At 36.9% G+C, this 9,318-nt stretch overlaps 1 protein-coding gene across 2 annotated transcripts in view; it reads left to right on the top strand.

Moving 5' to 3' along the window:
• Window positions 1-670: 670 nt before the first annotated feature.
• LOC128738268 (SOX domain-containing protein dichaete) overlaps window positions 671-9,318 on the top strand; it is a 165,830-nt gene continuing 157,182 nt past the window's right edge. For both annotated transcript variants that reach the window (XM_053833275.1, XM_053833274.1), the window contains exon 1: window positions 671-1,231. The gene's annotated coding sequence lies outside the window, so the exon portion shown is untranslated. The remainder of the gene's footprint in view (window positions 1,232-9,318) is intronic.

Genomic DNA, 9,318 nt, shown 5'->3' with positions numbered 1-9,318 from the left:
AGCATATTCCGATTCGAATTTCCCCTCCCGATGTTAGGGTGAACCTCACTTACACACATACAAGCCAAGCAACGTACTTGCACTTGTTTGGGTTCGTACATCTTGCTCGCACCCTTGCGTCGTCTGCGTCGTTGCCTACGGTGGTCTCTTTCCGTCTTAAGTCAAGCAGCCATGTGACTTGGTCGACACTTGGTCGAATGCCTACGCCTCCTAAGAGCCGGGCAAAATATGCTCTCCGTAAGACACATAACAGACATCATCGTCGTGGATGGGGCGGCCGCGCATGCTCGAGATCCCGCATGACCCCGTCGGCCGGGGTGCAGCGAGCGACGGTATGTCGAGTCCGTCTGAGCGGGAGCGGTCTCTCGGCGGCATGCCGTATGCGAATGTCCGAAACTGGTTCCACAACCGTGCGCGCTCTCTCTGGTTTTGCTTGCTCGGTCGAGTCCCCCCGACCCTCCCTCGAGGTATCCCTTTCGCGGGGACCATTCGGGCCCCCAGGTTCACTGTAGTGGTTGTTGTTGTTGTAAACAAGTATCGTTAAATGTCAGTAACGTCGAAGGTTTTTGCAAGTTTGGATGTTTTATTATCAATTATACAAACATATAGTGTGGCACAAGGGAATTTTTCAGCTGTTCGGCCGAATATAATGAATAAATCACTTAATTAGCATTCCGATTCATTGGTCGGCGGGTGTAAAGTTGTGAAATGTCGCGCCAAGTGCTGATTCTATTGTGACAGTTTTTTGCCTCTCCTTCGATCCGTTCTCTGATGGGCGTTTGATAGGATTTTTTTTTTCGCTCGCTGATGCCGCAGGTCAAACTCGAAAATTATCCTCTTTGTATTCACCGCGAGTGTCAAGTGCACATGAAAAAAGCAGACCGTCGCCTCGAGTTCATGTCGCGTGCAGTGCAGAAACCATAGAAGAGTAAAAAAACCAGAAGAACGGAATCCTAGGTGACAGGCCCATTGTATCGGGCAGAACCTCACGGGTGTTACACCCCTCGGCGAGAAGAAAAAGTGCAATGCAGTGACGTTAGTTCCCGTGCCCACCGGAAAAGTATTGATGAATTGTGTAGAAGTGATGCCGATTTAAAATCTATTTACTAACATCTTCGAAGGAAGGTGTCACCTGCCACCTGTGCTCCCCCGGACCAACCGGCAGCAGGCAGTCAGTGCGGAACCAACCGAAGTGCAGTGATATCTTCAGCCAAAGGAGGACAACGAAAATGTAGGCAATTTAAGAATCTCTATATTCACTGTCGAACATCTGCAATTCGCAGCCGTAGATATACGACCCGGTATGGTGTGCCGACGCGAAGAAACTGCCGCTCGCCCGTCCGTCCGCCCGTCCGACGACGACGAATGAGACTGCCGTTCATTATTATAGCTCAAAACTAATTTGCATATTTTTGTGGTCGGGATCCGATCGCGGGAAGGTTGCTTTCCATTCCTGAAACTAGCTAACGTTTGCCGCTGTGCTAATGTGAACTGACTGTCGGTATGAACGACCGGGGAGAAACCGCCCGGTACGGTTTCCTTGGCTTCCGCGGAAATGATGGATTTATAAGTTGGTCGGCTTATTCATAACTGCTAAGGGAGGGTGGGGAAGAAAGGGCTTTTGAAGAAGCAGGAAAAAATCGACCGATTGTCAAAATAGCTGCGAATCGGTTGATAAGTGCGGCGTGTGTCGTTGAATAGGGTTTTCTCGGTTTGTTATTCCAATCGCCTACATCGTAGAACGTCTTGTTAACACGGGCTAGACATTTTGGAACGTTGAAAGATCTGCTTGGTGGATTGGAAATAGACTGACAAAATATATTTAACTTTTGTTGAAATAGCAGAAGATGAATAGTTTGTTCATGGAGGGAAAATTTCGTAAAGTTTTAGTACATTAAACAACGGAACTGTTCAATTGTGACAAGAACTTCATCCCGACGGGCTTACATCATTATGTTACAGCAATACAATTCTTTCATAAAACAATTACAAGATGTTACTCCTGTAATCGGCTAACAATTTTATTTCAACACATCTTTTAGGGAAATACTTTGTGCTAGATTTGGGTCAACAAGCTACTTAACTTTTTGTTTTAATTTTTTAAAAAAATCATGGAGATTTGATACATTCATAAAAAAGTTATCGTGGCTTGTTTGAAGTTATATTTGGTTACAGAAATTTACTGAGATAGGCAAAATTTCCACCAAAATATCGTCAATCTGCGATATGTTTCGGTAAGGAATATTCTCAATTTGCACCTTAACTATTTTTTGTTGGTGTACTGCAGTCCCCGACAGATCGAAGCTTTACCAAACAGTTTTATTTGTTTCACCAGCGGATAGCCACTGTTTTCCTTCGGTCTAGTATCTGTAATACAGTGCCTAAAACTGTATATAATTACCTATGGAGAAGTTGTTGCACAGTAATGATTTTCCAAAAAATAGCGACAAACGAAACGTCCTTAACGGAAAACTAGCAGTCATTAACTTTTCGTCGGAGAGCCCAATTTCGGAAGCAGTTTTTGGGTTCAAAAGCGGCATTCTGTTTATGTAAATGTATTCACTGCGTTCTTCTTGCCAGTCCGAACACAGCGAATATATTCCCATGACAAAATTTTTGTATCAAACAAAAAACTGCTTTTGAAATTTGAAGAATCGATGATGACTAATTTCACCTTAAAGGTCATCATCCATCATCCGAATCATCCAAATCATCCAAACTATGTTTCCTTAAGGGGGGGACCCTATCCTGGAAAGTCGGAGAAATCGAATTTTATTTTTTTTTTTTTTGCATTTTCAAGATGCTTATACCTTCAGAAATTTCATGCCAAAAGGATTTTTTGATATCTGGTCTGGTTGAAAAGTTACGGCAATACTATGGGGTCACCTCAAGGGAAATGCATCGCTGTATGAAACTTTAAATGCGTGTTTCTCGAAACCATATTTTATCAGTAGGCGGTAGGTGTGTCTCAGAATCTAGTGGTCCGATTTTGCTGAAATTTTTTTTTAGCAGGTAAAAATGAATTAACTAAATTGTTACGTAGCCGTTTATCGATATCTCAATTTTTAAATTTTTTATGAGCTCTTAATTGGCGGTTTTTTATGAAAAAACACCTTTCTTTTGAAAAAATTGCCGACATTTGGGCAATTTTTTGATTTTTCAAAAACCGCTACGTAACAATTTAGGTATTGACCTAAAGCTTCAAAATCATCCTTGAAATCCGTTCTACGATACTCCGTTGGTTCCCGGCACATACCGCCACACAGTGGGGCAGATTGACCCGGCGCTCGGACAAAACCTCATAACTTCTTTCATATGCTTCGTAGAGCTTTATTGTCTTCAGCAACATTGTTTGTAATAAAATTTCGCATCTTTTTGTAAATTTTAAGTAGTTGTGTTTTTATTCCTATAGATGGCGTTGAAGTATAACTTTTTAAATAATGACTTTAGAAATGCTATGTCTTCAGAAAAGTTGTTTGTCCTGTAAAGTTACGTAAAGTTACTGAACATACCAAAACTGTAGGACTTACGAGAATCAAGTTATAAATATTTTAAATACTCAAACACATTTTTATCAGTGTGTTGTCGAAATTGGTAGTCAGACGACCTCCTCTACAAATTATCACAAGCTGTATATCAAAAGTAATTTAGTATTATTACTCTAGTATAGGGTACATCGACCATTTGTAGACCTTTCTATAAATTATTTTGAACTCGTAACGCGAAACACCCAACCGATGGCACTTACAATATTAGTAACTTTCGAATAAGGCTAAATATATCAATTTATGCTGCAAATCTCTATATTTTACATATATTTTAAAACATTTTCCTTTTATTTTGCATCGAGAGGGTGCTTTAGTGCATTCATGTGTTTTTGATGGACTAACAATTTTAACCGATTTTAGAAGTCATTTCTCATTGCAAAGATGAAAATATTTCATATTTCTTTTGCTCTGTTAGCATTTGTTTTGATTTTTAAAGGATACATTACGGACATGTTTGCGTATTTTATGGTATGCCTCTCGATCGTTTATAATACTAGGTTTCCGTAGTACGATCTCCGTTATATTTGAAATTTTTATTTCATTAGTTTGGCCATACGAAGCAAATGGATACGAGTGGCGAGATAGACCGTCATCGACCTCAGCCAAAGCCTGGCAGAAGGCACACAAAATAACGAGCAAAAAATATGCTATCTGTTTATCCTGCAAACACGTATCAACATGTTGGACTCCAAATAAAGAAATGGAGGCTTGTTCAATCGAGCTGAAAGTCTATCCGCACATATTCTACTGGCAATTTGACTTGAAACAGAGCTAATTGGAAAAAAAGCTGTTAAGGAACATTTTTGTTGTATAGCAGCTTATCAAACGTTTCTTCAATTGGTTTTAGCTATGCAATAGTTGAATAAGCTACTCTTAAGCAAAATTGTTTGTTGGGTGAACTTCGAGCTGGCGCGCGCATTTACTATTTTGTAGCCTAAAATGCCGGAAAACATGCATTCGGAAAACTTTAATAACTCCGAACATCGCAACTAGTAGCAGCTAATTTTTTGCTTATTAGTAGTTAACACCTTGAATGTTGATTTTATGGTAGTGTCAGAGCGGAAATCTGTAGAAATCTTTTTCTACACACTATTGAAAATTGACAAAAATAACAAATTTTTTGTTCTAAAATACTTCGCTAGAACAAAGCCTACTACTGATAAATCTGTCTTAATATCACCTAAACTATTAGTTTATGATCCCTTTAATGTGAATTGTCCTTATAAAGTATAAAATTTTAAGCAGCATGGTAGCTAGATACTAAAAGATTGAATGATTTTTATTTTTTCATTTTCCAAATTTTTTTTGCACTGTGTTTCACCTTCTTTAATACCTATTGAAAAAGAACTTTTTAAAACAATTTATGCATATTTCTTATAGATTATATGTCTACTATACGTAGAATATTAAGTTTGACAGAATATCTCAAATAAAAAGTTTGAGGTTTTGTCCGAGCTTTTTCGGGTTCTGCCCCATAGTGCGCCAGTAAGGAACTATTTTCTAGAGGGCATTAACGTGCCCATCTGCTGCCAGCATAATAATTACTATTCTGGTATCCAAAAAATACAAAATATATTTTCAAACATACCTTAACCAATAACCAAAATACTCCAACACTGAAAAAAATTTACGAAAATATATTATTTTTCGGTCTTCCAAAGTAGGGTCCCCCCTTAAGAGCTTCATAATAAAAAATACAGTAGGATTTCGAATTTGGCAACAAGTGCGTATCGCCTATCGAGACCCTTTTTTGATGTGAAAAAATTGAATGAAAATGCTTTAGAAATTGACTAAATATCATTAAGAAACAATTGCAACCATTTTATGTTTAATAAGTCCGCCAAGAGCTATCCATCCGCTGATTGACATTTAGCCTATTTTTGGAAGGGAAATATCTTGTGTTGCCAAAAACGAATACTTTTGTTGCCAAAATCGACGCATGCCAAACACGAAATCCAACTATATATGTGTTTTTCAGCTGAGTGTACTTGTTTTAACAATTCTTCGATACCTAGTAGAGGTTTTCTAGAAAAACTCTTGGTGATTTTTAGAAAAAATCTGTGTTCCCGATTGCATTTATCAGACAGTTTCAACACTTCACGGATACGATAAAAAATCATTCAATGCGGGACACTTGCTCATCTAGGACGAGTCACGGGTTGGTCAACCAAATCCTGGACTACCCCGCAAAATCCGAACGACTGGTAAACCTACTTGATTTAATCGTTGCTTGCAATTCTGTGTGAAACTTTATAAAAGCGACAATGACCCAAAAACCCGATTTAATCCACCAAGGGGCGAAAGGAACTTTTTTTTGCTATGGGCATTTCCTGTTCAAACATTATTTTTGATTGGTTTGCTGGTTTTTGATGAAGTTTTGCTGGTTGCGTTCGGGAGGGTATTTTCAGCCCATTAAGCGATGGCATCTATTTTTTCGGCCTATGGCCTAGTTCTAGTGGAAAAACAGGTGGTTTTGACGTACTTCGAATAAAAAATAGAAGATTACTTACAGTCTTGAGAAAATAGTTATAACATATTAAAATTGTATGTCGGCAAAGTATTTTTATTGGCGAAAGAAGAGGCAAATAGGCTGAATTTATAAACCTCAAATGAGGTTGAATACCACTCAAGGATTTATTTTCCATTAAACATAATTTCTTCGTTAGGAATATTTTTTCAAAAGAACGTATCTAGAAATAAAATAATTCTTTTAGCTATATTTTAAAACTGCTTTTATTTGAACACAATGGCGTCAGAAAAAAATGTCACTGAAAGAAAAAACTTCACAAAATCATGATAAAAATCATAAAATGTTAATTTTCTCAAATATCCCCTCATATTTGCCTTATTTTTAACTGCTTAAATTATGCCCCAAAATCTGGTAAAGAGCTACTTATGGGCAATATTACTGATATTTCTTTGTAAAACTAACAAAATCAAATTCTATACGCAATATTTTGAGCTAAATTCCTATATAAACTGTTTGTTAGGCCCAGCAGTTTTCAAGTTGTTGCAAATGTGAGATATAAAAATTATGCATAAGGGCCAATTAATGCAAAGTATCCAAAAACAGTGTAATCGACCTTCTCGGATTTGAACCAAATTTTGTCAGATTGTTCGTTTTAAGTCAGAAAGCAGAAATCCTAAATTTGGTCCCGATTGGTACTCCCCACGATTAGTGTCAATACCTCCTTTTTAAAGGGAAAGACCCGTTTTGTCAAACCTTTTCATTTCCATTTGCTTATAGACAAATATGAAAATATTAGGTTTAGAAAAAAACTATTTTAACATTTTCACATGCCAATTTCAATCAAAATTAGTCCAGTAAAAATTGCTTTTTAGCGTTTTGAACTGGAAAGGCTCATATAGGAACGTTCACCTTTTCTCGGTGTATCTCAAAATTCTGGCAATAAGGCCATTACAAATATTTAATAAAGTTTTTGTCCCTGCGGTGTTGCGTTACTGAAGGGGGGCGAAAAAAAAAACAAAGAGAATTTTTAATCGAGCAAAAAAAATGGATTTTAGGCATTTCTACTTCAAGTTTAAACGTGAAAACCAAATCTATTCTTGCTTTTAATAAGTTGTTATTTTTCATGCAAAAATCTACGAACAAAAAGGCAAAAACGAAAGAAAATTTTTTTGCCCAAGTTTCGGAAATTCCACTGTTTGAACTTCCATTTCCAGTGCTAGAAGCGTTAACTCAACTCAGTTTTACACTCATTTTTCGAGTTTTTCAGGCTATAGAGCCCACAGACAATTGATTTTATGAAAAAAATTAACTCATATCCTACAAATTATTTTTTTGCCCCCCGGTTTTTCAAGCCAATTTCCAAACCACCCCCCCCCCCCCCGGTGGCAAAAACTTTGAAAATGATTTACAATGGCCTAATGAAAATTACTGTTTTCAGTAAGGTTAATCCGCAGACCAAGATCTCTCAATCGGTGGACAATATTTTATAAGTTTTCGTACAGTGGTGTACGCATTCGAGTGAGTCTATTCTGTTCATGCCTATGAATCGAAATTAGCGCGAGTAACGAAAGGTTAAGCATATACAGTAATGTTCCGATTTTGTCTATCCCCGATTTTATTAGCTTTTTATCCCGATCTTGTCAGCCTATAAATTTTGTTTAACTTTTGTGCTTTTAAACATGATTTATAGAACTTTTCAGTCTGCATGAAGCTATTCGGATTCCCTGGGGAGAGTTTTTGAATGAAATGATACTTTTTTGCGCATAATTCGGGTTCAAAATTAGGGTATTTTTATATAAAAAGTTCTACAATTCCTAAACAAGCAAAGATAGGGGTATACTGTATTCAGCAATGTTGTGTATTTTTACTATTAGTACAACTTTGTAAAACATGAAAAAGTCCTACAACAAGTACAAAAACAGCTAAAGTAGAAAAACTGATTTAAATGATTTTTTATATAAGAGAAATAGGTTTTTCTACCTTTGCTGAAAGATAGAAAGTTACTGTCTTTAGCAAGATTTCTTGCAACAACATGCTTTAAAACTTTACGGAACACATCAATGAGTTATATTAAAACTGAAGAAAAATAATGTTTTTATTGCATTTTATGGGGATTAATTCAAATTTGAATTCCGGTACACGATAGAACTTTTAATTTTAAGAAGCTCTTCCAAAGGTTTCATAAACTTTAAACCAAGTTTTTCCGCTCAAAACTCTAATGTGCACCAAAAAAGGTTCTGGGTCAGTGTGCTATGCCCGGTTGATTAGATTGCGTTGAGCTTTCGGTTGATCAATTTAGGGTTATAATTAAGCATAAGCATAAGCATAAGCATAGGATACCGCCCGTGTGCTGCTACTCCGTTATTGACCAGGACTGATGAAAATTGCAAAATGATGGCTGGAAAGAGCATACTTGGGACAGCACGCTATTCCTCATTGTGCAACCTTATCAGGTCCCTGCATGCTGATCAATACCGACGCCGGCCACTTCCGAATGCGGGTCCTGGTGGGATGGGAAGGAATGTTAGTCCAATACTTGTTGCTACTAAAGACCAGGGAATCCTCTGCATCTTCACAAGTATTTCGGGAAAGGAATTGTTGTTAGTAGATGGGGGGAGTTATATGAGTTATATAAGACTAACCTGACTATTCAAAAATTTTCTGGTAAAGCCAGTAATTACGAAAATTAAGATACCTTTAAAAAATACCTTTTAATAAATTTAATATAATGCCATTGGTGCTCATATACAACCATAATTTGATAATTTATATCTAAAAATATTATGCACATGCGAGATTTAAAATGACTCGAAAACCTCGTGACAAATTTGAATTTATTATACCTGAAAACAAAAATCAGGCATAATGAAACAAGCCAATATAGTTCCTAAGTTGATAAGCATTTCCTCCTATCAACGCTAATATGCAGAGATATAGCGCCCTACACGCTTAATCAATTTATGGTTATAATTTAATATTTAGTAGAGGTCTTCGATATTGCAAGGTCTTAAGTTCTAAATTTTGAAAAAAAAATCCCGATTTTGTCAGTTTCCCCATTTTGTCAGCCCAAAATTTAACATGGGGTGACAAAATCGGAACATTACTGTATATTGGCGTAAAGGATAAAAAATGCTAATGAGTTGATTTTGTCACATAAATTCATATAACTTTCAAACAAATTTTGCGCATATATGAGTATGAGCGGTACCTCATATCACCAGAAAAGACTAGCGCTGGGAAAACTATCTTTTTTTCCATGCTCAAACATGTTTAACGGGTGACAACTAAAATTTAGGAATT

This window comes from Sabethes cyaneus, chromosome 2 (assembly GCF_943734655.1).
Source record: "Sabethes cyaneus chromosome 2, idSabCyanKW18_F2, whole genome shotgun sequence".
NCBI lineage: Eukaryota > Metazoa > Arthropoda > Insecta > Diptera > Culicidae > Sabethes > Sabethes cyaneus.
The sequence above is the reverse complement of the archived record's forward strand: the minus strand, read 5'-3'. Positions and strand labels throughout refer to the sequence as shown.